This window comes from Lissotriton helveticus, chromosome 6 (assembly GCF_964261635.1).
Source record: "Lissotriton helveticus chromosome 6, aLisHel1.1, whole genome shotgun sequence".
Lineage (NCBI taxonomy): Eukaryota > Metazoa > Chordata > Amphibia > Caudata > Salamandridae > Lissotriton > Lissotriton helveticus.
In genome coordinates this window covers 163,707,193-163,734,826 of record NC_136067.1, presented here as the reverse complement: position 1 = coordinate 163,734,826, position 27,634 = coordinate 163,707,193, and the positions used below count along the sequence as shown (strand labels likewise).

General features: G+C 45.3%; 1 protein-coding gene, 1 long non-coding RNA gene and 1 other non-coding gene across 3 annotated transcripts in view; 2 read left to right on the top strand and 1 right to left on the bottom strand.

Annotated features, from left to right (window-relative positions):
• C6H8orf74 (chromosome 6 C8orf74 homolog) overlaps positions 1-27,634 on the bottom strand; it is a 2,015,860-nt gene that overhangs the window by 1,095,680 nt on the left and 892,546 nt on the right. The window lies entirely within an intron of this gene.
• The window catches only part of LOC144762387 (uncharacterized), a 609,729-nt gene that overhangs the window by 358,167 nt on the left and 223,928 nt on the right, over positions 1-27,634 (top strand). Inside the window, exon 2 of the long non-coding RNA XR_013596084.1 lies at positions 26,830-26,895. This is a non-coding gene — a long non-coding RNA (uncharacterized LOC144762387). The remainder of the gene's footprint in view (positions 1-26,829; positions 26,896-27,634) is intronic.
• Positions 537-619, top strand: TRNAL-CAG (transfer RNA leucine (anticodon CAG)). The gene has a single exon. It is a non-coding gene; the product is annotated as a tRNA-Leu (tRNA).

Sequence of the window (27,634 nt, the reverse complement as noted above, 5' to 3'; positions counted from 1 at the left end):
CTGTCTCTGATATTAAAAAGCGTTTGAATCATTAAAAGCAAGGAAAATGCGAAACAACATTTCAACAACTGTCAAAGCAGCAGTGGGATTTCTGTACAGTAATTTCGCGTTTTCTTAATACATTTGTTTTAAAGTGCTGCTGTTTGCAAATACTTTTTACTCCTGTTTATTGTTCGACTGTTCCTTAAAGCCAAATGAGTGACCGTCACTTTTAGACAGACACGCACTTCCTGTTTGCAGCAGACCACGCTACAGCGCAGCACCGGACCTGCACATGCGCAGTTGAAGATACTTTGGTGTAGCACCCGCCTTTCCCTCACTGACGGCGCGTGACGCAGCAGAGGGCAGGCTTTAAAAGGAAAGCCTGAACTACTAAATCTAGGGAAGAATTATCATTGTAAGGGAATATTGCAAATTGTACTGTGCTAAATCAAGATGCCTGTGTGGTGCAAGTACTTAATTCAGAAAAAAAAAAGTATACAGTGCTATTGTCGAGTGTCTGTTAAGATGAACAGATTGGGGTGGTTGTCTCAGATGTCAGGATGGCCGAGCGGTCTAAGGCGCTGCGTTCAGGTCGCAGTCTACTCTGTAGGCGTGGGTTCGAATCCCACTTCTGACAACACTGTTTTTTATATTTTTTATTACTAAACGCATTTAGGAGTACTGTGTAATATCTTGAACATGTTGAAACCATTATTTTCTCAGCTATTAATGTCATGTTTGCCTCACAAATTTGTAAGAGCATAAATCCCGCTCAAATTCTAGTATCTTGAGTTTTCAGATTTTTTTCATAAACTTCGTGCTACAACATATCGCCTGTGAGTAATAGTTTCTTTCTTTAATCCGACGCATTTTTTAAAATCCTCCCATACATATCAGTAATCTATAAACAGGATAAACGAACAACTTTTGTTTAAAGGAAGCAGGAAACGCGGGGTAATTCCCAAGCTGTAGGCAGAGCGCAGCTCCTCTATATGGAGCACTCTGCAACACCACCAACACGCTACAACTGCTCACCTCAAATTAATATTTTCTAGCAGAGTTTTAAAGCCTAGAGTTAGCATAGTGCCATCCACGCCAAAGCTAGAAACGTGACCAAGTCCTTTGCCATTTTTGCAGCAAAGTCTTAAGCATAGGATTAGCCAGTGCCATCCACACAGAGCTGAGCAATGACAAAATCCTTTTACCACTCTTGCTCTTAGTAGAGCTTGCCAGAGACATAGCTTTTACCAGATTTTATATATATCCTACAGAGTTTCAGACCCAACAATAGTTAAAATGTGGCTTAAAATATGTCTCATTTGGGTTCCATGATGTCGTGACCTAAGTGTGGGGCACTAGGACCCCGTGGGTCGAGTAGCTGGGGACAGGTCACCAGACCGGACATCCGGTCATCTGGGGGGCGGGGAACAGGCAGAAGATGGGATGACCAAGAGGAGTGAGGACGCCATCTCAGGGGTCTGCTGCAACTATGATAATAACTGTATCCATGACAATAAAGGAATCTAAGCAACTGACCGGAGTGATGCGTCGTGCATGTATCGATCCAGTACAAAGATACGACAACTGGCGACGAGGGACGGTGACGACCCCACACGCATGAGGATAGCGTCGTGTGAAAGAAGAGATCGCCGACAACAAGGAGCTACACGGGAGCCCACCCCGATCAGCGTCCACCTATGAAAACGACACAGCGCGGTAAGGAGCACCGGGAAGAAGGGCCAATGCAGGGCAAGAAGAGTGAAGCTCTCGCGTTTGAAACTTGAAGAGCGAAGTCTCGCGAGAGGCGAAAATCTCGGCGGCCATTTTAGGGACAGGCAAATGCAGCCAATAGGAACGACAGGACAACGCGGCGGCCATCTTAGAGTCAGGAGAAGCGAGATTTCGATCGCGAAATCTCGCGGGAACAAGGGCGGCCATCTTAAGTGGGACATTGAAGGAAAACAGCAATATGAGCCACAGGACAACCATTTTAAGGGCAGGCAAAACGTAAAACACAGCAAGGAAAGAGAAATAAAGAAATAAAAAGGGACGAGGACAGAGAAGGATCCCCACAACAAGAAATACAACAAATTAAAGAATTAAATAAGAAGAGAGAACAACAAGAACATTACAAAACAAAATGACAAAAGCAATATAGAGGCAACAAACACAATTGCCGGAAAGAAAGAGAAAGGACAAAAAGAAAACAAAAGGAAAGAAAGAAGAACAACAAAGAGAAATAAAAGGACAAAGACAAAGAACAAAGGACAAAGAAAGAAAATAAAAGGAAAACACAAGGAAAAAGGACTAAGAAAGCCCAGAAGAAGCGAAATAAAGTAAAACAAAGGAAGGAAAAGGGACAAAAGATCACAAAGAGAAAAAGAGAAAAGATAAAGAAAAAGGAGCACAACATAGCATACCAAAAGAAACAGAGGCTCAAGAAGTGATCAAAGGTAAGAACAGAGCAGCCATTTCAAAGCCAGGCAAAGGGCAAAGAAGAAGAAAAACATAAGACAAGGTGAATTAAGGAGAACGCGAGCAAGAAGAAAAGACAGAAAGAAAAAGAAGATAAAGAAGAAAAGAAAGATAAGCACGGAAAAGGTCTGAAAAGGGAGACAAAGGAAAGAAATGTCTTGATTGAAGAATAAAGGATAAATAACGGGCAAAAGAGCGCACAAGTGGAAAAAGAGCAATAAGAAAAAGAAAGAAGACAGTGCAATAAGAAAAGAGAAAAGAAAAGAATAATAAGTGAAACAACAGTGAAAAAGAAAGAGAAAGGAGAAAAGAAAACAAAAGGAAAGAAAGAAGAACAACAAAGAGAAATAAAAGGACAAAGATTGCGCAAGGACAAGGAAAGAACAAAAGAGAAGTTACCAGGCAATAAAGAAAAGAAGAAAGAAGAAAGAGGAGTAAAATAACGAGGAAAGAAGGGACAAAAGAAACAGGAAAAAAGAAAAGGAGAGCCTAGAAAAGGCTAAAAGGACAAGGAGAGCCTAGAAAAGGCTAAAAGGACAAGGAGAGAAAAGGAGGATAACAGAAGAAGAAGAAGAAAAAAGGACACAAAAGGGACACAAGAGAAAAGGACAAGGAGAGCCCAGAAAAGGCTAAAAGGACAAGGAGAACAACAGGAGAAGAAGAAAAGAAAAAAGGACACAAAAGAGACACAAGAGAAAGGACAAGGAGAGCCTAGAAAAGGCTAAAAGGAAAGGAGGATAACAGGAGAAGAAGAAGGAAAAAGGATACAAAAGAGACACAAGAGAAAAGGACAAGGAGAGCCTAGAAAAGGCTAAAAGGACAAGGAGAATAACAGAAGAAGAAGAAGAAAAAAGGACACAAAAGGGACACAAGAGAAAAGGACAAGGAGAGCCCAGAAAAGGCTAAAAGGACAAGGAGAACAACAGGAGAAGAAGAAGGAAAAAAGGATACAAAAGGGACACAAGAGAAAAAGGACAAGGAGAGCCTAGAAAAGGCCAAAAGGACAAGGAGCGCCTAGAAAAGGCAAAAAGGACAAGGAGAGCCTTGAAAAAAAAAGGGGTAAAAAGGAGCAACACCAAAAGACATACCGCAGGAGCAAGAGCAGCAAAACGAAAGGACAAAGACATGCAATGAGCAAAGCGGACAAGCGCCACAAAGGAAAAAAGGAAAGAGGCACCGCAGGGCCAGGACGAAAGGTGTTGAGACAGAAATAATATAGATGATAAGACAACAAGTTCTCCAAAGAGTCACTGGTGGTGACGAAAGTGAAAGGATGGATGATAACGGCTGTCTACGACAAACAACGAATAACAAGAAAGAGATAGCATTTCAAGGACAAAGAAGGCGGAGAAAGAAGAAACGGCAGTGACAACTGCAGCCACATGGAAGGTAGAAGATAGACGACAAGGAAGCGATGGAGACACTAGATTCACGAAGGGCATGCAGTAAACAACAGAGACTCATTGAAGAAATGTATAATGACAAGTACTTTCTCTCTCTCTCTCTCTCTCTCTCTCTCTCTCTCTCTCTCTCTCTCTCTCTCTCTCCCTCTCTTCATCTATATCGTCACTTCTGGCAAATGATCACTATCAACGCTGGCTAGCAGTGACTGCAGAAATGTGTCATGAACATTTGTTGTGACAAAGGGGGAGATGTCGTGACCTAAGTGTGGGGCACTAGGACCCCGTGGGTCGAGTAGCTGGGGACAGGTCACCAGACCGGACATCCGGTCATCTGGGGGGCGGGGAACAGGCAGAAGATGGGATGACCAAGAGGAGTGAGGACGCCATCTCAGGGGTCTGCTGCAACTATGATAATAACTGTATCCATGACAATAAAGGAATCTAAGCAACTGACCGGAGTGATGCGTCGTGCATGTATCGATCCAGTACAAAGATACGACACATATTGTATTGATGCTATATTTATATCCTTAACTTTATAGGCAAAATCATTTATTTCTCAATCATAGCTGTGAAAACCTTTAAATAAATCTATGCCAGTGACACAGACCCTGTTACAGTTCAATTCATCTTGAATTCAGAGTATTTGTTTTTTTCTTCCAAATGTTGTATTTCTGTATTTTTGGCTCTTCTATTGTGCATACTGTGAACTAAATTGCCTCTGGGTGAGCACATGGTGCCGGGGGTCTCATGATGGGGTGTGCTATTGAGACCGCCAGATTCAACGATGAAGACAGTGTGTTTCTCACAGTGCCTGTCAGTGGGTCTTACAAGTGTTCAGACTACATTCCCTTCTAATACTTGGCCTTTCTATAGAGCACACAAGGCAGTGATCAGATATGTGGCAATTGCAATTACCTTTCTATGTGAAAGAGTCTGAAGAATGTATATACAGCAGTTACATAATAGCAATATCAAAGATAAAGAACATGTCACTCTAGCTTCCACAGACCTAAATAATGTTTAGAGTCTAAGATTTTCGGAATTTAAATAATTTCAGTTCTAATTATTCATAACAAACTCAGTAGCTCACTTGTCTGATACTGCTAACGAGCATTGGCAAAGTCAAAATGACTAACATTTTTTTTAATAAACAAATGTTATTGAAATTGTGGGTACATCCAGGCTTGGAAGGCCTACACAGTGTGATGCATTAATAAAACCACAGAACTCAATGACCCCAAAGAACTATGGGCATACAACGTATTAACATGGACAACCGCTCTCCCAGGCCCTGGACAACCACAACATCTTTGTTGTGTCATCAGCCCCACTGTGGTATACATACTCTCATCCGGGACCAGGTGCCTGTATCTCCATATCTAACAATGCGTCAACTGATTGAGCTGGTGACAATGGGATACCTCGGAGGTTTGACCATCCCTTCGAGATTTTCCTTTGCTTCTGTGGGCATCCCTGTGCCTGAAATACCGCCACCTCCATCCCCATGCACCTGTCCATGGCTATGCGCCATTCATTTACCGAGGGTGGGGACTCTGCTTCCCAGTGACGGGCTATATCCCGCTCGGCCAAGACCATCCCCAGGAACAAGAGATGCTGCTTATAATTGTTTCCACCAACCTCCTCCGTACTATGGAGAAGAACCAGTTTGGGCTCCAAAGGGATATCCCAACCCAGGACCCGAGCCAGGTCAGAGGTCATCCCCACCAGAACCGTGTAGTGCTGTGCAATCCCAAACAGTATGCATAAAGGTACCCTCCTCAGCCTTACAACAAAGGCACACGGGAGATGAGATAACTCCCATCCGCCACAGACAGTGTCTGGTGTAGTAAGCTCTATGGAGGTGTTTGAATTGGATGAGACTGATGGAGAGCGGTAATTTCTTCTGGTAGTTTCTCAATGTAAAACCCTCACATGCTACCTCTAATTTACCGCTCAAAAGGTGTTGGGCCCTTCACACCATGTATTACCTTCAGGAGACTTTAAATAAAGATGAACAGTCAAAATACAATTATTATTGTAAGCCAATAAAGAGAGTTGTTGATTATTTTAAAGGGTTTTATTTTCTAGTCAAAAAGTTAATTTTTCTCTGACCCTTTATTCATTAGTAAAATATCAATCAGGTTACAGAATTTGGAAAACAGGAAAAATATCAATAATACAGAACACATTACAGTCTGCATATAAGCATTACATGTAGTTATGAAAAATGTGGCGCAAAAGTCTTAAAGAGTTTCTAAGAAAAATAGTCTTGCAAAGCTAATCAGTACTTAAATAGTTTGCAAAAATATGCTATTAAGAGAAATAAATGCATAAATCAAATAAAATCTTTTCAGACCTAATTAATTAGTCAAAACATAAACTTAAAGTTTAGCATCTAATCCTATCCTGATCCACTGCACTCTCTGTCTGTCTGTGTCTAAAGAGGAAAGCAGCCCGCCCTTCACAGGCCTCAAAGGAATGTGGCATTGGAAGGGCGAGATTTTGATCGATACCTTAGCACTATTGATCCAAACCTCGATCTGGTCGACTGAACCTTTGTTGCCTGTCTTTGAGGAAGAAAGTGCCTCTCTCCCAAGCTAGTTCTCCCAATGAAGGACCCCACTCCAAAAGATCACAGACAACTTCTAGCTTTCAAAAGTTTATTGTAAAGATATGATAAGCTGCAAATACAGGCATCTCAGAATGAGATTCACGAGATACACAGGTCCAACTACATACATGTGCTCTCTGAAAGCGCTCAGACGAGCAACGGAAATTACTAACACAAGTTCTAAGAATAATAAAGCTATCAGCATTGACGCATATCTCTCCTTCATTTAAGTTGGAGGAAAACACACAGGTTAGGCTGTCCCTACCCTGCTCTAGATGGTATCCCTACTTAACCAAATCCCAACCTAACAAAGGTGTCAGCAGTGAATGACCCCCAAGGGAAGTCACTCACTCTAAGTCTCTTGATGAAAACCTATAGTTCTCCAGTCATGACCCCTCTCTGCCTACCCATCAGCTCTCTAAAGGGTCCTCAGGCATCTGCTCTAACTCCACCCAGGGGTGCTGTCCCTAATACAAAACAGTCAACAACATTTGAGACGCCCCTCATGAGACGCCCCTCACGTGGTGTAGCTTCTGGCTTTTTCCATGCTGCTTTGTATTGGGCCTCATACGTTGGAGTTGACCTTGCTTCTCAGACTCTTCTCCGGCCCGCTGATACCCCTTAAACATTCCAGAACCCTCCTCCATGTCTGGGCCGTCTACTGAACAGACCTCTATTCATTCATTTATAATTGGATCCCCCCTTTTCCCTTGCAGACAGACATCTGCAGCCAAGAACCCAACTCTCATAGACTTCCAAAAAGATTTCGCAACATTTCTCGGCCCAGACATGTACGTGTAAATCAATGTTAAAACATTTCAGGCCTACAATATTTCTCATAATGATTATAGCATTCAACTTCTTCATTAATTAAAGCATGTTAATACTCTTATTCTATTATTCAGTAAACACATCTATAAATCATGGCCCATAAATGCAATGGCCAAAACATTATTTCAATCTATGTCGTGAAAAGAAACACCTTCCCCTTCCCTTCTAGCTCTGGCCCTGAGGCCTACCACATTCTGCGTTTAACCACATGCCATCTTACATTTTAGCAGCTACACGACATGAATTCAGGAATAATCACATCTAATAAAATCATATAGTGTCACACATTTCTGTATTAGTTCCACTTCTACTTAAATCTCTACATTAGCTATACATTCAGAATATAATTGCAGATACTACTAGCACTCATGGCATTTCTCCTCATGATTTGTGCTTACTACAGGTAAGTGTGATGCACTCATACATTTAGGTCAGTTTGCGCTCTCTCAGTTCCCCCCTTTGATGACCTCTCGGGGTCATCACTAACATTTAAACTGCAGTTATTGCTGGCATAACTTGTCTCTGCGCTTCCAGAGCCCTCAGACTCCTGTACTGATTATCTTGTATGGCAGCCAATCTCTGCAGCTGCTCTCTTTGGGCCCTTTCTGACCTTCTTGCTCTGTACCATTTGAATACCCTCACCAATCCCCACAATATAATCCCACAGATCAATATTATGATGATAGGTTTTAGTATATACCACACAAAGCTTTTGCCTAAGGTGGAGATCCACCCTCCAACTTCACTCATTCCGTGGCCCACCTTTTCCCAGACATTTTCTCTACTCAAGTCTTCGATCTCCTTGTGAATATCAGTTATGTTCCTAATAACTTTCTCAAGGGGCTTTGAATTGTCTGGAATGTAAGTACAACATTCCTGGACCTTCAAAGCCTTACAGACTCCGCCCTCTTTTGCTAGTAGGACATCTAACGCAAGACGGTTCTGAAGAACCATAGCCCTTATCGATTGCATCTCTCCTTCTACCAGCATTAAGGACTGAGCAGTGCTGGCAGACAACCTGTCGACGACTGTTGCCAGTCGTCTAATCTTAACATCATTAAGGATTACTCCTAAAAGAGGGAACATAGCTCCAAAGACATCTCCAACCATTTCTGCATCTCCTATATCTCTCCTTCCCCTCGATGATGTCTTGCCCTCGATGATCACTAAGTCTTGTGCATGATATATTTTGGGGAAGACAATTGCTAGGTAACATGATCCATACCAGTTGTCAGGTAGTCTCACGTAGGCATTTCTTCCACATACAAAATACACATTTGGAATCACTTGCATTCCCTTCAGGAAATCTTTAGTATAGTACTCTATATTGAAAGCATGTTCACAGTCGACTTCTCCCACGTATACATTTTCATAATACGTTTTGGCTCGGTGAAGACATAGCTTTCCTCTCTGCGTCTTATCTAAAGCTATTGGACCACTACTACCCTTTCTCTTGTGTGCCTTTTCTTCCTCGGTCCAATCTGTTTTCCATTGTCCTGATTTTTTCAAAATCTTTTGTCTCCTGTAACGATCATCCACCTGCCCTATGAACTTCTTCTCGACTTCTGACACCTTGCATGTCAGGTTATTTCTACGGGCATGTGAAGTATCTAAGGTAATCCAAGGAATGAAGAACTTGGCCAATCTGTCTTCACTCTTCCAGTAGTCCCATTTGTTCATCTGCTTATAATTTGGGACTTCCGGCAACACTGAATCATAGTTGGAGAAATAGTATTCAAAACTATCTCTCTCATAAAATATACTAAGCAATAAGCTACATGTAATGCCATATGTCAGCGGGAGGTGATGGTATCTAATGCCTTCATCTACAGACGCCGGCAACTGCATGCAGACGTAACAGTCCTTAACCTCCATGGCATCCACGTATTCATATAAGAGTTTAGCATAAGCATTTGACCTAAAGTCTCCTTGGGACTCATCTACGTGTAATCTGCGGGCTTCTGCAGCTAATAACGCTTTCTCTTGAGTGTTTTCCCTTTTCTCACCAGCAACAATGGGTGTAAGCGTTTCTACAGATTCCACATCAGTTACCTTCGCCTCTTCCTCATGTCCCTGTACATAAGAAATTGTTACCACTAAAGCTATTAATATTATCACTCCTACTATTAGTGTACCTATTATACATTTAGCTCTGCGGTTCTGGGTGCCGGCTTCCATTTCGTCAGACAATATGGCTCTCTCTTATCTTGGCACAAAGTTCTTTTCTTCTCGTTCCTTTACAGTCTCTTTTTAATCCTTTTGTCTTTAGAATCCACACAACTGGAAGCTGACAACCTTCTTCGCAAAAGTCCTTTAACAGTTCAATAAAGACAACCCTAGCCCTTCTCCATCAACTCAAGGGAAGTTCCCTAATATTCTCTGCTTCCTGGGCGCTAGGTAATCTTCTTTTTCTGCTCGCTTTATTTACAAAGTCCTTTAACAGTCTACTATCAGGTTTGTGCCTGCAGCTTCGATAGCAAAGTTCAGTATTTCCAAACGAAGATTGTGCTCTTCATGGGCTGTTATCGTTGTACCAAAGTCGGGGAATTGCAATTCTGAAAGAAACATATGTTTTAACTTGCTGAGGCGGGGAGGTCTGGGGAGCATGAATGTTAGTGACCCTTCTTGTTCGACTCCGGGTACCAACAGTCGTATTTCCACGGTGACGATGGGCTCAGAACTGGACACCACCACCGCTCGAATCCTCCCTGTCTCCTGTTTCAAAGACATTTGTCGCCAGATATGTCCACTCAGGTGTGGAGTATCTTCTGTTAGGCACACGCACTCTTCTTGACCTTCTTCGGTCCGGTGCTTCAGCGCCCTGAGCACCTTCTTCCGGGTCTGAGTCTTCTGATATCGGAGGAAGGGTTACCTCTGGAGTTGACCTCAGGCTAGAGCTCCTTCTTTGCGGCCAATTAGCTTCTCCACGTGCCCTTCTACTCCTTCTCCTTCTTGTCTGTTCTCGCTCTCTGTCAGACCTGTCAGTGTCTGACTCGTACTCCCAGCTACTTTCTCCTTCTGTAGCGTCGTCTGTTTCGCTGTTGTACTGACCGTCCTCAGCTTGGTCAGACTCGTTCCCTGCTTCCGCTGGCACCTCTTCAGCTTGGCTAGCCCCCTCTATGGCTTCTCGGTCCTCTGCTGGACGTCTATCCGAGAGAGGAGCTGTTTCTTCCCGAGGTGCTGGAACCCTTCGCGTATGTGACGCGTGGATCCAATTGGGCAGGCCTCCCACCTTCACAGCCGTATTCGCAATCAAGATGATCTGGAAGGGCCCACGCCAACGAACATCCAAGCAGCTTCTTCTCACATGTTTTTTCACCAGGACCCAGTCCCCAGGATACAGGTCATGGCACGGGCCCTGGCACGATGGAACCTCGGCAGCCTGCACCTGAAGGGACACAGAACGAATGGCGTCAGACAGCCCCTTACAATAGTCCAGGATCATATCATCTGTGATATTTAACAGTGCAGTAGTTGGGACAGATGGCAGCCTCATTGCTCTCCCCATTAACACCTCATGTGGTGACAACCCCGTTCTTCTGTCTGGGGTACTACGAAGGCTCATGAGGACCAATGGCAGGGCGTCAGGCCAACTCAGGGTCGTTGAGGAGCACACCTTTGCAATTCGGGCTTTGATCGTGCCATTGATCTGCTCCACAATTCCTGAGGCTTCTGGTCGGTAACTACAATGCAACTTCTGATCGATATTCAGAGCTGCACAAATCATCTTCACAAGCTCGCTATTGAAATGCGTTCCCCTATCTGATTCCAAAGAGGCCGGCACCCCGAAGCGCGGAATGAGTTCCCTAAGCAGTAACTTAGCCACTGTGAGGGTGTCGCACCTACGTGTAGGGTATGCCTCAACCCATCTGGAGAACACACAAACAACCACCAGGACATAGCGGAGGCGGTTGCATCTCGGCATTTCAATGAAATCTATCTGCATTCGATTGAATGGACCTCCAGACCTTCCTATGTGACTCAGTGCAACTGGTGTTCTTTTCCCTACGTTCAGCTGCTGACAGGTCACACAACGCTGGCACACTGCTTCTGCTGCTATTCTAAACTTAGGATTGTACCAAGTCTGTCTAAACACTCTCAGCATAGCGTCTCTCCCTAGGTGTACGGGACCATGTATGAGTCTGGCCATTGGACTCACCATCTCATTGGGCAACACTGCTCTGCCATCTGCTGAGACCCAAAAATGGGACTCACCCATTACACATCCTGCCTTTTCCCATGTTTCTTTTTCAAAATCAGGAGCATTTTCTTGCATGTTTGCCAGTTCATCCCAAGTATCAACAGTTTCCAATATCATGGCTAATTCAGTCCTTACATTTATTCCACCCACTTCCACCTCTGTGAAAGAGTACCCTTGTTCTGCGCAATACCGCGCGACTTCGTCGGCATATCTATTGCCTTTCGAGACGAAGTCCTCATTTCTGGTATGTGCGGTGCACTTTACAACTGCGATACCTGCTGGGCATTGCAACGCCTCTAACAACAGGCGCACAAACTCTCCATTGCGAATGGGAGAGCCTGAAGAGGTCATGAACCCTCTTTGAGACCATAACTGCCCGTAATCATGAACCACCCCATAACCATATTGGCTGTCGGTGTATATGGTGACTCGAATTTGATTGCTTGCCAAGCAAGCACGTGTCAAGGCAATAATCTCGGCTACCTGAGCGGAGTGTACTCCTTCCAGGCACCCAGCTTCCACAACTCCAGTAATTGTACAAACAGCATAAGCTGCTCTCAACTGCCCAACTTCGTCTCTTACACATGAGCCATCGACAAAGAAAATTTCGTCTGGGTCGGTCAGTGGCTCATCTACGATGTCGGGTCTGGGTTTGGTGCATAGTTCAGTCACATCGAGGCAGTCATGGTCTGTACATTCATCATCATCCTCGATATCATTTGGGAGTGGCATCAAGGTGGCAGGGTTCAAAACAGAGCATCTCTTGAGGGTCACATTCTCTGCAGCAAGAATAACTTGCTCATAGCGCGTGAGCCTGCTGTTGGTCAGATGCTGTGTTTTGGTCCTGGTCATCAACAGTTCAACAGAATGGGGCACGCACACCTCTAACGGGTGCCCCATGACGATATTTTCACATCTCTCAATGCTGACACCCGTTGCAGCAACGGATTTGAGACATCCGGGCAACGCTGCGGCTACTGGGTCTAAAGTAGCCGAGAAATAAGCAACTGGTCTACGGGCATTCCCATGGATTTGGACTAACACAGACAACGCGCAACCTTCTCTCTCACAACAGTAAAGAAAAAATGGTTTATTGTAATCAGGCATTCCCAATGCCGGAGCACGACACAGGTCCTCTCGCAGCTGTAAGAATGCCATCAAACAGTCTTTGTCCCATGGTACCGGATCGCTCACCTCCTTGTGCGTCAGTTTTTGCAAGGGCTTTGCTTTCAGTGAAAAGTTCGCGATCCACTGTCGGCAATAGCCCACCATCCCTAGGAACATCCTGACCTCTCTCTGTGTCTTAGGCGCATTCATTTTCATGATCGCCTCTATCCTGTCTGGTGACACCTTTCGCTTGCCTTTCTCTATTCTGTGTCCCAAGTACTGCACTTCTGTCAGGCAGTACTGCAACTTTCCCGGGGACACCTTGTGCCCATTGGCAGCTAGGTGATTTAACAAAGCAATGGAGTCCTCCCTGCAAGCTTCTTCTGTTTCTGACGCCACGAGGAGGTCGTCTATGTACTGGACCAGAACTGACTTCTGGGGCAGCACTAGACTTTCAAGATTTTTCTTCAAAAGCTGGTTAAAGATCGATGGGCTCTCTGTATACCCCTGAGGGATACGACACCATGTTAGGACGCGATTTTCCAGCTTAAATGCGAAAAGAAAATGGCTTTCTTCGTCCAGAGGGATCGAAAAGAAAGCCTGACAAAGATCGATCACAGTGAACCACTCAGCTTGGAATGGAATCTGAAACAGTATCACTGATGGATTCGGTACCACTGGACAACACGAAACGACTATGTTATTAATCTTTCGAAGGTCCTGTACTATCCGGAATTTCCCATTTGGTTTCTGCAGACCCATAATCGGGGAGTTGCATGGACTACCCACGATTTCTTTCAGTATTCCCTGTTTAATCATGGACTCGATCACGGGTTTTATGCCTGCAATCGTTTCTGGAGTCAATTTATATTGGGGTGTTCTTGGGAACTCAGCATGCGGTTTCACTACAATTTTCACTGGGTCCACCCCTTTGACCAATCCAATCTCTTCCCCAGTGAAGTCCCATACTTCTGGTGCCACTGTCTCTCTCAAGTCCCAGGGGAGCTCATCTACTGTTAAAGTAGGGTACAGCTCCACGCATATTCTTGAGTTTGCAACTTTGAAGTCTGCGTCATCATCATTGGTCAATACCTCCACTCCCTGAGGTGTACAGTATATTGTACAATTCAATTTACACAACAGGTCTCTGCCTAGCAGACACACAGGACTTGAATCGCAAACCACAAACTGGTGCTCATCGCTGTACTTCCCTATTTTCACCTGTACTGGTTCTGTCAATTGGCTGGTTATTCTCCTGTTTGCGACCCCCACCACTTGTATGGTCTCTCCAGACATGGGCAGGTCTGGAACTGCAGCTGATCTGATCGTGGACCTAGTGGCTCCTGTGTCCACCAGAAAGGTCGTGGGGCACCCTGCTACTTCTGCTTCGACATAGGGTCCCCTCTGGTCCACCTCCAAGGCTGCCCCGAGGGTGCAGTCTTCTCTTTCCACTCTCTGTCCGGTTAATGGGTCCACATAATAGCACTCTTCTCCTTCTACAAACAGGGGCATCTGTCTATAGGTCTTACCCATAGTCCCTACTCGAGGAGGTTGCGGGAACTGGGCTCGGGGAGGAGCCCCCCCTTTTAGCACCTTTCCCTGGTATGGCGTCACCCCTCTCGTAGGCGCGCTCTGGACCTCTTCCTCCTCTATCTCTTGTTCTCCTATCTCTACATTGTAGGGACACTCGCGTTTCCAATGCCCCACCTCGTTACATTGGTGGCACCTAGTCGTTTTCTTCAAGGCAGCTATGTCTAATCTGGGTCTAAAGGTGGAACTCTCCTCATTGCCCTTGTTCTGACTGTACTGCTTCTTTCCTCCTGTACCTATTCCTTGCTGCTGTTGCTGTTGTCCTTGCTGCTGTTGCTGCTGTCCCCCCTTTCCTGCTGCCTGCATCTGTACCACCATCAACTTTTCTTTTAGTTTCTTAGCCTTGGAGTCTATCTCATCACAGCAGTACCTGGCATACCTCAGTATTTCGTCTAGGGGTTTACTTTGCCAACAAATCGAGTGTTGCTGAATCATTAAACTAATATCCGGTCTCAGTCCCAGGACGAACTTGGACACGAATTGCCCTATGTCTTTTGGATCCATTACATCCAGGCCGCTATACTGTTTAAACGCCTTCAGCAATCTCTCGTAATATTCGTGGACTGTCTCTTTGGGTTCCTGTCTGGTTCGGTCTATTCTGACCCAATCTATGTCTTGCATTGGCACTTTCTCTTTCAGCCAAGTCATCACTCTCTCGAATTTTGCCATCACAATCTCGGACGGCCCATTAGTCTTAGCATCTCTCTCCGGCTCCGTTGTGGGCCACTCAGCGCTAACCTTGCATGCTGTCCACAGATCTCCTGGTACTACAATGTCGAACAGCGTGTTCAGATCTATCCATAGGACCTTTGAGATTTTTACAAATCTCTCGACTTGCTTGTACCACTCCACTGGGTTTTCCCGCAATTTGGGGAAGGAGGTGGTAAAAGCAGCTAAATCTCCCCTACTCCAAGGGACATGCACATAGTTCCCATTGGCGACTTCACGCAAAGGGTATGCTTCTATTCCCTGCAGCCTTCCTGGTGTCATACCAAGCATGCTTCTCCTGCCGGTCCCTTTCTTGGACCACCTCTCTTCCCACTTATCTAGTGCCCTCCATGTCCTTATTCCAGTGATCAGTTCCCTTATATGCGTTTTCAGCCCAATCGTTCTCCTCTCATCTAGGTCTCGATCTGTGTAATGTAGCCTGTGGTTACCCTGTAATGCTTTGGTTCTTGACAGGTCCACCATATATTTGCCTGCTAGTTCGACTAACTTCTCATGGATTGCTCTCGCTTTTCGAGTGATGTCCTTTGCCATATACAGTATTTCATCCTGCTCATACATTTCCATTCTTTCTAAAGGCAGGGTACCATCTATCATGTCATCCAGGTCTGACCTTAAGCTGGCGACATCGAGTCTCTTAGCTTTTATCTCAGCTCGCAATATATCTTTCGAAGGGGGCTCACTGGTCTCCCTACCATCCCAACTCCGGGCTCTACGTTTGGGCTCGGGAGAGTTAATGAGTGCTCTCCCTTGCTCCCATCTCTCCAGGTCCCATGCTCGGCCATCCGATCTTGGAAGGTGATGGAACACGGGCCTGTTACCCCCACTCTTGCTCTGCCCACTCTCTCCTGCTTCTCTCCTTTCACCATACTCCTCTCTGTTATTTTCCCTCTGGTCGCTACTCTCCCTTTGCCTAGTATCGCTCAGTATCCGATACGATCCTTCCTGGTTCCCCATATTCCCTGGGCTGCGCTCATTTCCGTCATCACAGGGACTATGGTGCGACCTCTCACAACTCCCATTCTGTTCTCTGGTGCCGGGCACACAGTGTGGACACTTAAAGCTGTTTCTGTACTCTTGCGCTCTCCTCTCCCCTTCACTGAGTATTGGGCGCGCCACCCCTCCACTCTCGGGGCCCCCGTTTTCCAGGTCTGTTCTATCCCCACTCCGGGCCCAATGGGTGACTCCCCTACTATCTCTCTCTCTACAGTCCCACTCCGGGCTGCTCTCCCCAGCCCCGCAGTGAGTCCGAGCTCTGCTGTCCTGACTTTCCCTTTCAGCTTCTGCAGCTATGATGCTCTTGTGAGCCTCCACTGCCTCATCCCACTTCTTCATGTACTCATTTAGCTCTTGAAAGGATTTTCGTCCGGTTCCCCTCAGATCCGCTGGCCATCTAGGGCCCCCAGGATCCCCTCCTGGGTCCCCTGCTGTGTGCATCGGGGTGCTCCACTCTCTGGGTATCGGCATCTGACTTGGGGAATTGATCGTATCGTTCCTCCTTGCCGTCCCTGCTCTTTCTCTGTCCTTCCGTACCCGTTCTTCCCCTCTTGCTCTCTCTGGGTCATATATCGATACTATAGGACCTATGGTAACAGGTACCTGTAGTGCAGCTGGTAATCCGTAGGATGTGGCGCACTCCGTTTCCGGCGCTCTTTGTACCACAAACCTCCCGACTACCTGTTGCACCTGACTAGGCTGGGACAGCTCTTTCTTTGCCTCTGGATCCCACTCTGAACTGGGAAGCGGTCTATGCTCTCCTGCATTGCCCCCCTTTTCTCCTTCACTATGCTCGACCTCTCCCCCTGCTCTATTATACGGGGGTGGCCTGTCTGTCAGTAATCTGTTTATCAGGCTGTCCTCTGTTTCGCTCTCATCATCTTCTTCTAGGGGGCTTTTATTTACGGGCACCTCTAACACTGGGTACAGTTTATTTACTTCCATGTTATGCACTCTCCATCTTTTAGCATCCGCATCCCACCTGGCATCCTGCACTGCCCTTACCGATCGTTTCACCCTTTCTTGTCGTCTGTTCATATTCTTTTCATGCGCTGCCCTAATCCATGCATCAAGGGCTTCAAACTGGGTCGGTCTAGGCAAGGGTCTCATTGAGGTCATGACTGATTTTAATCGATGTAACACCTCTAATCTGAACGTCCCGTACTTCGGGAACGTCAGTTCCTCATTTCCTTCCGTAATCTTACTCCACTCTGATATCCAAAGGATCGTATGCAGCCCAACATTCACTGCCATGTAACGAGCCGGCGTACCCTCCGGCGGGGCTTCTTCCCCCTCATACGATCCCCGCTTCTCTTTTTTAAACACCGCTCTCAACCATTTAAAACACTTCATAATTATGCGCACAATATCCAGCCTCGCTACTCTGTTTACTTCCTGATGACAATCCACCAATCCTGTCGCGGCTTTGCTAACTTGGCCTATCGCAGCGCGGTCTTTCTCCGGTCGGCCAATCACGTCGCGACACTTTCTGACGTCTTTGCTAGCTGGCCTATCACAGCGCGGTCTTTCTCCGGTCAGCCAATCACTGCGCGACACTTCCTGACGTCACTTTTCTCCGCTTCGCAGCAGCACCCCTCCTTTCTCAACTCGTCTCCCGGTCATGCATGCGTCCCATTCATACACCGAAAAATGACTACTTCCGACCAAGCGGTCACTTCCCTCGACTGTACGTCCACAGTCTATATGTAATTGTCAACACAACTGACGAAATGTCTATCGTCTCTCTGATAGGTTGCTTACACACACAGTAACCTCCGACCAGCGTCCGTTACTCACGCACTCACTCTTACGTTCCCCCTATCTCGGTCTTTCGGGTGATCAATGGTACCTCATGACCCCCTTCACACTATTTGACAATTACTCTGGGTGTCCGATACACCCGAACCACTTAAGCTCTCCTTGAACTTAAGATTTCCACCGGTTGCGCGCGCTCACAACCTGTTCCACAGTCACTCTACAGACATTCAACTCCGCCAAACATTACAACATAGATACAATACAAAAACACCGCAATCTAACACGCATGACCCCTTATACTCACTCTCGACCGATACTGCTGCTTTTTCTGTCTCACGTCATCCGGATCTTCTTCGGCGGGCGGTTCTTCCGATCATCGATTTCTAGGGGCCTTGGGGTAAGCTAACCTGGCCTAGGTCACCGTCCTCAAGAAGGCAACCATCCTCTATAGCTACCAACTGGAAGGGCGAGATTTTGATCGATACCTTAGCACTATTGATCCAAACCTCGATCTGGTCGACTGAACCTTTGTTGCCTGTCTTTGAGGAAGAAAGTGCCTCTCTCCCAAGCTAGTTCTCCCAATGAAGGACCCCACTCCAAAAGATCACAGACAACTTCTAGCTTTCAAAAGTTTATTGTAAAGATATGATAAGCTGCAAATACAGGCATCTCAGAATGAGATTCACGAGATACACAGGTCCAACTACATACATGTGCTCTCTGAAAGCCCTCAGACGAGCAACGGAAATTACTAACACAAGTTCTAAGAATAATAAAGCTATCAGCATTGACGCATATCTCTCCTTCATTTAAGTTGGAGGAAAACACACAGGTTAGGCTGTCCCTACCCTGCTCTAGATGGTATCCCTACTTAACCAAATCCCAACCTAACAAAGGTGTCAGCAGTGAATGACCCCCAAGGGAAGTCACTCACTCTAAGTCTCTTGATGAAAACCTATAGTTCTCCAGTCATGACCCCTCTCTGCCTACCCATCAGCTCTCTAAAGGGTCCTCAGGCATCTGCTCTAACTCCACCCAGGGGTGCTGTCCCTAATACAAAACAGTCAACAACATTTGAGACGCCCCTCATGAGACGCCCCTCACGTGGTGTAGCTTCTGGCTTTTTCCATGCTGCTTTGTATTGGGCCTCATACGTTGGAGTTGACCTTGCTTCTCAGACTCTTCTCCGGCCCGCTGATACCCCTTAAACATTCCAGAACCCTCCTCCATGTCTGGGCCGTCTACTGAACAGACCTCTATTCATTCATTTATAATTGGATCCCCCCTTTTCCCTTGCAGACAGACATCTGCAGCCAAGAACCCAACTCTCATAGACTTCCAAAAAGATTTCGCAACATTTCTCGGCCCAGACATGTACGTGTAAATCAATGTTAAAACATTTCAGGCCTACAATATTTCTCATAATGATTATAGCATTCAACTTCTTCATTAATTAAAGCATGTTAATACTCTTATTCTATTATTCAGTAAACACATCTATAAATCATGGCCCATAAATGCAATGGCCAAAACATTATTTCAATCTATGTCGTGAAAAGAAACACCTTCCCCTTCCCTTCTAGCTCTGGCCCTGAGGCCTACCACATTCTGCGTTTAACCACATGCCATCTTACATTTTAGCAGCTACACGACATGAATTCAGGAATAATCACATCTAATAAAATCATATAGTGTCACACATTTCTGTATTAGTTCCACTTCTACTTAAATCTCTACATTAGCTATACATTCAGAATATAATTGCAGATACTACTAGCACTCATGGCATTTCTCCTCATGATTTGTGCTTACTACAGGTAAGTGTGATGCACTCATACATTTAGGTCAGTTTGCGCTCTCTCAGCATGAAGTGCCAAGATATGACGTGGAAGCAAGAAACCTCCCCCTGACACTCCTCGGACGCAAGCCCGCCCTTCAGCAATCTCCCGGGACGTTTCTCGTACCTAACCCATAGAAGCCAGCTGAGCTGAGAAAAATAAGAAGTGCCAGCCCCCATCCAGAGAGGACAGTATTTATACCATAATTATTGGCAGAGTACACAAAGATGTAACATTTTTCAGTAAAACCTTTACGTGATTGGTCAGTCATGATGCATGAGGTCACACTTCCCTGACTCATTCTAAAAACCTGACTTCACTAGTCTTAACAAAAGAAGCATACATGAATAACTACATTTATAAACATTTGCAACATTTACTAGGAAACATGTTTCAATCTAATTCATCCTTCCTTCCTTCTCAGCGCAGTAGATGGACACTTTTAACTAACTGGTACATTGGCAGAATGACAAGAATGTGCAGTTCAGGTTGTCCTTGACTTCTTGTCATGAGGAAAGCTGCCACAGTCTGCGCATGCTCCCTTCTCATTAAATTGCAAGTCATAGCCTTGATGGATTCACAGGCAGCCATGTTTTGTGTAGGCCCCAAAAATAAAACAAACACAAAGATAATATTAATTTCATGTAAATCAGTCCATTATGTTTCCCAAGTGCATTATTAATTCACACACATTATAAAAAGAGGTGTTATTAACTGAAAATGTTTATCAAAATATGCAACAAGTCAAAGTCTAGTAAGACAGGAATAATAAATTTAGATTGGCAAGGGATGAGCTGGGAAGAGAGAAACACATTCTATTAATCTTCAAAGCTAAAAAGGCCACTTTTCTCTACACTGTAAAACACATGTTAATTCAGCACAAGCATTACAGACTAAATAGGCCTCACTTTCATGTTTTTCATGTGCCATGTTTTTAACTTGCACCAAAATGTGCGTGGCAATTTAAATGCAGCCTGTCTGAAGCACAAAAAATAAAACAATGCATGACTGCAGATGAAATCTGCTCCATCAAGACAATAGCGTGATGAGATTGCAGCGCCGAGGGGGGGGGGGTGGGGGGGGGAGCTTTGGGTGGTCACCAAAGCCTCCATCCAATCACCGTCATTGAGATTCTCTATGTCACCCTCCCATGCCACCCGTAAAGCTTGTATTGTGTTTGGGCAATGTGTAGTCAGGGTCTGGTATAACTGTCAGATTTTATGAGACCCCATGTCCCCGAGCAGCAGCCTTCCCTCCAACGGGGCATATTCCGGCAACTCAGTTAAACCTAGAATATGGGGGAGAGGGCGTGTCGAAACTGCAAGTATTTGTAGAACTGACTTGGGTGAAGGTGAAATTCATCCTGCAGCTGTTGAAAAGACGTTTTGGAAGTGCCCTGCATAACATCTCCCATCGTGGACAAGCCTATAAGGTCCCACCCTTTGAACCCCTGTAATCCTGCAACCTGGAGCAGGACAATATCTTGCCATAATGGGGTCTCTCTCATTAGTTTATTCCCCCATCCCGTTCGGCGTGTCACCTGTCACCATAATTGGATTACCACGTTAGTGGGCGGTGGCAGGTGATCAACAGGGTCTCAGCTGTATAAATAGTCTAGAGCTGAGCTATTCCCTAGGGTCCATTTCTCGACAGCTTTTGCTGGTTTGGAGTGATCTCCATACTACCAATAATTAATTGTGAGGTGGTGGGAGGCAATGTAGTAGGACTGCACATCTGCGGCCGCTATGCCCTCACAATAAGTGGACTGGATGCATGTGCGAAGAGCCACCCGGACCCCACCCCTGCCCCATAGTAGGTGATTGAGCGCCGTGTTCACCTGCTTGAACCATGAGTCGGGTATGTGGTAGGGGTAGTTTTGTAACCTGTATAGCAGTTGTGGTAAGGACACCATTTTAAATATAAAAGAGCGGCTCAGCATGGAGAGAGGCAGGGGAGACCATGCATTCAACTTAATGCGTTCACAGGGTGGTAGGGGTTTTGTTACGCTCCCAGGAGAGGGTCTGGTCCAGGGTAACATAGACCCCCAGATATTGAAAGCCCTCAGTGGCCCTGCTCAAATGCTTGGTCCATGCCATTCCCCCCTGCGCTCCACATACTGGAAATAGTACTGATTTAGTGGGGTTCATATAAAGCCCTGAAGTTTCCCCAAAGACCCGCATAATTTGCAGTATCTGCGGACCAGAACATACTGGGTCTGTAATGAAGAATAGGACTTCATCTGCGTATAGGGTGATTCTGTCCGATGTCTCTGCCATCCAGTCGAGCCCATGCACTTGTGGATCCCGTCTCACCCATGCGGCTAGTGGCTCGATTGCTATTGTGAAGAGTAAAGGGGCTAGTGGGCAACCTTGCCTGGTGCCCCTACAGATTGGGAATGAATCGGATATCGCACCAGCCACCCAGACAAATGCTGCAAAGTCGGTGTATAAAAGACAGGTGTAGGCGAGGAAACGCGGACTGAAGTTGAGGGCCTGCAAAAGGATAAATAGGTAGTCCCAACTGATTCAATCAAAGGCGTTGTCCATGTCGGCGAGCAGGAGGGACACCAGCCTCCCCAGCTTGGGTGCCTTAGCTAGAGCGTTGTGTATATGCTTGATATTCTGTCGGGTGGAACGCCGAGACACAAAGCCGGCTTGTTCTGGGTGTCACAGACCTGTTATGTGTTGCAGGAGGCAGTCAGCCAATACTCTACCTGATAATGTCACTTCCACATACAGTAAGGATATTGGTCTATATGAGACTGGGTCTTCGGGGGGGCAGCCGGGTTTGTGGAAAACCACAATTTCGGCCTGCCGCCAGTCTGGAGGAAGGATCAGTTGTTCTGCGGCCTCTTGCAGGGCCTTAAGCAGAAGTGTCCCTTGTTGGGGAATATATGTTTGAAAAAACTCACATGGGAACCTGTTGGGTCCTGGCGCCTGCCCACGAAGGCCCTCCAATGCCCTGGACAACTCCGCCACCGTGATTGGCTCCTCAAATTACTTGCGCACTGCATCTGATACCGGCCAGGGTGGCATGGTATGTATGAAGTCTACTCCTTGATCATGGGTTGGGATATCCCATCGGACATAGAGGGCTCATAATACCTTGCAAATGTTTGTACTACCTTTCATGGCACAGAGCTCAGCACCCCGTTGAGTCCCGTAGCACTGGCACACCACACCACATCACATCCTGGTCCTGATGAAGACCCCTGCTGAGGTGCAGACTTACCTGATAACATTAGGGGTCGAAACGTCAACACTGTTCGTTTCATTTTGTCAAACACAGAGGACAGAGATTACATATCTGTCTTTCTGCTTGTGTTATGATTTCTAAAACATGTTTTACTGGTTGTCCGGCTGGATAGGCAGAAAATTTGTGTTGCTGATGTAAATATTGCACACCAGCTTCCCTTCACCATCACAAATCCTCCCGATGCACTTATCACCTTGCTTGTTGTGCACCAATACTTAAAGAACGTTCAACTGTACATTTATTTGTTAATGCCTTGATTTATCTTTGCTTTGCATAACTACGTGATGAAATAAAATCAAAACCATTGATGGAAATGTTTTATGGTGATGTCTAATCTTCTTGATTCTCTAAGATTAATTCAAAATCAATATGTTGCATGATTTGTTCCCACTGTGATTATTATTTGTGTACCGTACAATACCCGGGTCCAGTGGTCCATCGGGTTACCCCCTTTCTACACAACCGGAGTATTACAAATGTACCTGGATTGTGCCAAATAAGTAGCCTCGTTTTGAAGTTGGAATAGTCAAACAAGAACTACAGATTTTTGAAGTCAGCTTTCTACTGTACCTCACTATATCTGTACCCAAGGTCTTCTCGGATTATTCCCACAAAAAGAGCTAGGCACGTGCCCGTTAGTGTTTTTCTTGAGTTTAAATTTAATGATGTGTTCTTTCCTCCACTTGTTGCACTCTAAAAATGTATTGAAATAGAGTAAAAATTTACTGAATGTGACATTATATGCTCAAATGGTTCAGACTGCGTAACGCTGGTCTGCTGACATTACGGATTCCAGGCAGAATATTTTTTCTTCTACCTATATTTTTGCATTAAAGATGTTTTAGAATTCTGTTGGCTTTCCAGAGAATCTGTTTCCTTCACATACTTTGGTGCATTGACCAGGAAGTGTTTTACTCGGAGACGGTAGGGGACAAGCACTGGACCTGGTGATTTTTCAGACGGCATAAGCACGCTAAACTAGATGAAGGTGAAGTCTGATCATGTTTATTATTTGTTGCTTTGCTCTTTGTATGTGATATGTCTTGAAGTGTTGAAGGTTCAAGGCATAGGTATAGGGGCTGTTTGGCTGGATCAGAGGAAGAGAAAGGAAGTATATTTGTCTGATTTTCAAAGAGCAGATATTCTCCCAAATATAGTACTCCATTCGTTGTCAAGCACTGAAAAAGATCTGTGTATTTTGTCTTAAAGTCTCATGTGGAAAAGTATTGTGTATATGTGAAATGTTTGTCAATAATTGCATACCATTTAGTAGATGGGTTGGTTGATTCTTGAAAAACTATAGAAAAATATGTCTAACATTGAAAAAAGCTCATGTGTTGTGGAAATCATTAAATATATATTGAGAGACTGGATTACCATGTTAGCCACTTCAGGCACAGAGCAAGGCTGTCCTGGCTCTTCCATGTCTTTTTCCCGGTGACTGAACCTCCCAAAAAAGAGGAGAGCGAGAACCAGGGGGAGGAGGATTTACTGGATGTTTATTACGTCCCCATGCTAGCTGATGATGCTGGCTGATGATTCTGGGAATGCACCAATGGTTGTATTTGAAAATGAAGCGTCAGCGGGGCTGCTGGCAGAAGGAGTAATGTGCAAGCGAGTGCTGCAGTAACCAACAGTAGCACGGTAAGAGGAGACACTTGTGTTGCAATTCGAGATGAAAGCTCCATTACCAAGATTCATTCTGTCCAGGGATCCCCATGAGCACAGCCCTTCTATCACCCAAGAAAGTTTGAGCTGGGCCTCAGAAAGACTCACTATGAGTAGAGTTCTCAAAGAGAGACCTCCGATGCTCTCACTCCATTACGCACACAATGAAGATCCTTCATTGCCATCCACAAACTCTCTCCTTACTTTCAGAGACGACCCCAGTCCTGGGGTTAGAGTCACTGTTCACATTCCCTGGACAACACTTTATTTAATGCACATTAAGAAATAGTTCCTCATATTCAAGAGAACCCTACACAATTCTGAGAGGAATTGAAAAGAATGTTCGAAGTGTATGAACTTAACTGGGCTGACATGAATCGATTGTTGTGTTTGGTGGTAGCCAGTTGAAGTACGATATTGAATGGTTGAGAAGGGAGGTTGTCCGAGACATGACCTCAGAAACAATGGTACCACGAGTGCAGCAAAGTCTGCCTTGTTGAATGTGGACGTGTTCCCCCTTAAAGACAAATTGGACTAATACTTTGACTTGTTAGCAAAATAAAGAATAGTCACTAGAAGACTATCTAGATAGACTCAAAGCTGTGCTTCAACGTTATTCAGGCGTGCTCTTCTGGTGTAGATGGGGCAGTAAGCTGTAGATAATACTTTTGTGCAGGTATTGTCACTGAATGTACACAATCAATTGATGGATATTTTATATCTATTCGCATATAACTATACTGCTATTGGATAGAAAACACAAATCTGGCTGTTGTGAATCATTGTATTGTGTCACAAAATAGAATCTGCCGAATCTAAACCGATGTCTTTAAAATTGTAGAATATGTGACAGAATGTGAAGGGCGGATGGTGGGAGCTCACTCAGGAGGTGAATAAGGTGGGGGGGGGGGTAGGGATAAGGGTGAGCTGGAAGGAAAAATGGGAGAGGCAGTAAAAAAAACTCAGGAGTTGGGTGGTCATGCTTTGCTTGTGGCCAACTGGTACATTGGAAAAGGGATTGTACTAGCTGACCACTGTAGGAAAGTGCCCTTTCTGTATGGTCACCCCTCACCCACTTTTTGCTGATGGTTCTGGACTCTGAAAGTGCACTGGAGCTTGATGTCCAGGCCTAAGGTGCCAGTGCTCTCTCCCTAAAACCGATGTGTAAATTGGTAACCCCAATTGGCAAATGACTTCGACCCCCTTATAAGTCCTAGTATATAGTACAAGTGGTACCCGTGGTTGGGTGTCAAACGAGTCACCAGAGCCTGAAGCACTATTTGTACCACCCTGGATCACCCCAGTAAACCACTTTGCCCTCACCATGTGTGGCAAAGTAAATGCACTATTTTTAATATAGTCACCCCTAAGGAAGGTCTTCTGAGCCCAGGACGCAGTGTGCATTATATTAAAGGTGTGGATATGTAAGTGCAAGCTTATATGTTCCTATAGTGGCCTTTACCATTGAAGGACACTATAAGCGATAGACTATCACATAATAACATGGGCTGGCACTCGGGCAAACCAGAGGTTGGTAGCTCCACAGTTGGACGCCTAAATATGTCGTGTTTGGTATCCAACAACGTGCCTCAACACCCCTGACAAAAATCTTGTGTCAGGGACGATGAGGCATGCACACAGGTGGCTACCTTAGAGGTTGCCCACCTGGTTGCCCGAGCCTTTCCTGTGCTCCGGCTACCAGCCCGCGCTTGCTATCGCCACAAAAGAACCCCCCCCCCCGCACCCCCCCCATGCCAAGAGGTGTGAACTCTCCCTGAAGTCAGAAACAATGATCTGGATGGCAAGGAGGACACACCTCCCTCCCCGACAGGCTGGCTAGTTAAGTGGCACATCAAGGCAGTGAGCTTAAATGCTGCACTACCTGTGATATGCACCCAGGCTGCCTCCCAAAGGAGCAATCTGCCCTCCCCATGCACATTTGCATTAGATTAGGTATTCAGGAGGTGAACACCCCTAGAATGCTAACCACACCTCGAGAGTGGGCTGTCAGGTCTATACAACAAGGCAAAAAGGGCCTGCCTGGTCTAATTAGTTGATGGTAAGTCCACTCAGACTTTCATTCTTCTGTGTTGGATAAAATGAGTATCATTGAGCTGGGTAACAATAAACCTCTGTTATTCAGCTGCAAGATACCTTTGGATGAACGTACGCTTTAAAACTACATGTATGTTACTTTCTCACTGCTTTCGAGACAATTCAGCTTACTACACTCAATGTGTGTGTTCCTGATATGAGGCAAGGAATACTCTTTTATTTTATTACCATGCCTTTTGTAACATTTAATCCAAACAACTGTGATTAGTTTTTATTTCTCACTTATAGTACTCAGTTATTAGAAATTAAATCTGTTTCCATTTCCCCCAGTGGCTGCCAAGAAGACCGATGTCATGCCAGAACAATGGGATGTTGCAGGATTCATGGGCTATCCAGGTAAAGAACTTTCAAGGAGCTCACCAGTGTGAGCCCTTTCATCAGGAATCTGAAGATCTTGCCAAAGCAGGGGTTTTATTGTCTCAAAACCAGGGTGGCCGCTGAGCACAAAGGTTTGCAAGATCTCGCTTGCATGTTTCTTTGTAAGTTGGTCTGAGGGCCCATTCCAGGCCAAATTATTCTCAGAGAGAGAGAGAGATATGCACCCAGGACACACTCTAGCCCTTTTTTGTTGTCGCCTTCTGACGCCCAAGGTTGTGTGAATGGGATCTGAATATGGTCCTGAATGTTCATGACCCAGGCAAGAGCCATGACAATTGGACTGTTTTCTGTACACCTCATGGAGTGTTCCTTAATGTGCCTCAGAGCAAGGAAGATTGCGGTACTTGCTTGCTGTGTGAAACATCTATCGTCAATATTCCTGATATGTCTAAAGGCCTGTCTCAATTGCTTGCTCAGGTGCTGTCAATGCTCTTGAAATGGTCTTTGCATTTTTTGCTTATGTACCCCCATTGCAGTTCTTATATTCTGGATATTCATTTGTTTGAGTGCATATTTCTCATATGCTCCATTTAGCATTGTTTCCACATGTAGAATATAAAACATTTGCTTCGTTATAGTTGGATAGCACACCAATCGTTATAGTTGGATAGCACACCAATTATTCCTATATTTAGTCACATGATTGTTAATAATTTATAGACTTAAGTGAAGGTGCTACAAGATTAATACAGCCCTG